The following is an 882-nucleotide window of genomic DNA, read 5'->3' on the forward strand; positions in this document are numbered from 1 at the left end:
AAAAATATGAGAAATTTAAAAATGACACTAAATACAGCTACCTAATAAGAAACACAGGGTATTGTCAAGGGCGGAGGACAAAAAAAGGACACATATGTAATACCCTTTGTAATACTTTAAGCAATAAAAAAGAATCAGTTTATATAAGTTTGTTATTAACAATGTAACAGAGAATAAGAATTATGTTTGATGAGAAGAAAATTGCACCTATGTTTAAAAAAATAATTCATAACAAACTAAAAAAATAGGTAAATTTCTTTTAAATGGTAACATATATCTAAAATATAGCGTATTTGCCAGACAGTGTACTGATACTTTACATACATTTAATCTCTTTCACCAACCAGGAAGCTACAGAGAATAGGGAGAATAGTTTCATAGAAAGAATATAGGTTTGGGAGTGAGACACCAAGTTTGAATCTCTGCTCTGTCATTTAAGATGACTTAAGCCAGTCATTTAAACACTCAGTACTTGAGAGGTTTTTTTACATTAAAAAATGGGGTAAAGTTGTGAAGGTTAAAAGTGATTAATATATTAAAAGAGCCTAGTTGGAGGGGAAAGTAGGGGGTTCAAAGTCTAAAATACTTCACTTCAAACTCAACACCACCACTTATTAGCTATATAACTTTAACAAGTTATTTAGTCTGAGGTTTTTTTAAAAACATATTTTATTGATTTTTTCAGAGAGGAAGGGAGAGAGATAGAAACATCAATGATGAGAGACAATCATTAATAAGCTGCTTCCCAGGGGATTGAGGATTGAGCCTGCAACCCAGGACTGTGCCGCAGTTCTACTCATCAGACTTATTAGAAGCTACAGTAACTAAGAACCCATGCCATCAGTGCAGACACATTAGTAACCCCTCAGGGGAACACAGACC

This window comes from Myotis davidii, unplaced genomic scaffold, assembly GCF_000327345.1.
Source record: "Myotis davidii unplaced genomic scaffold, ASM32734v1 scaffold249, whole genome shotgun sequence".
NCBI lineage: Eukaryota > Metazoa > Chordata > Mammalia > Chiroptera > Vespertilionidae > Myotis > Myotis davidii.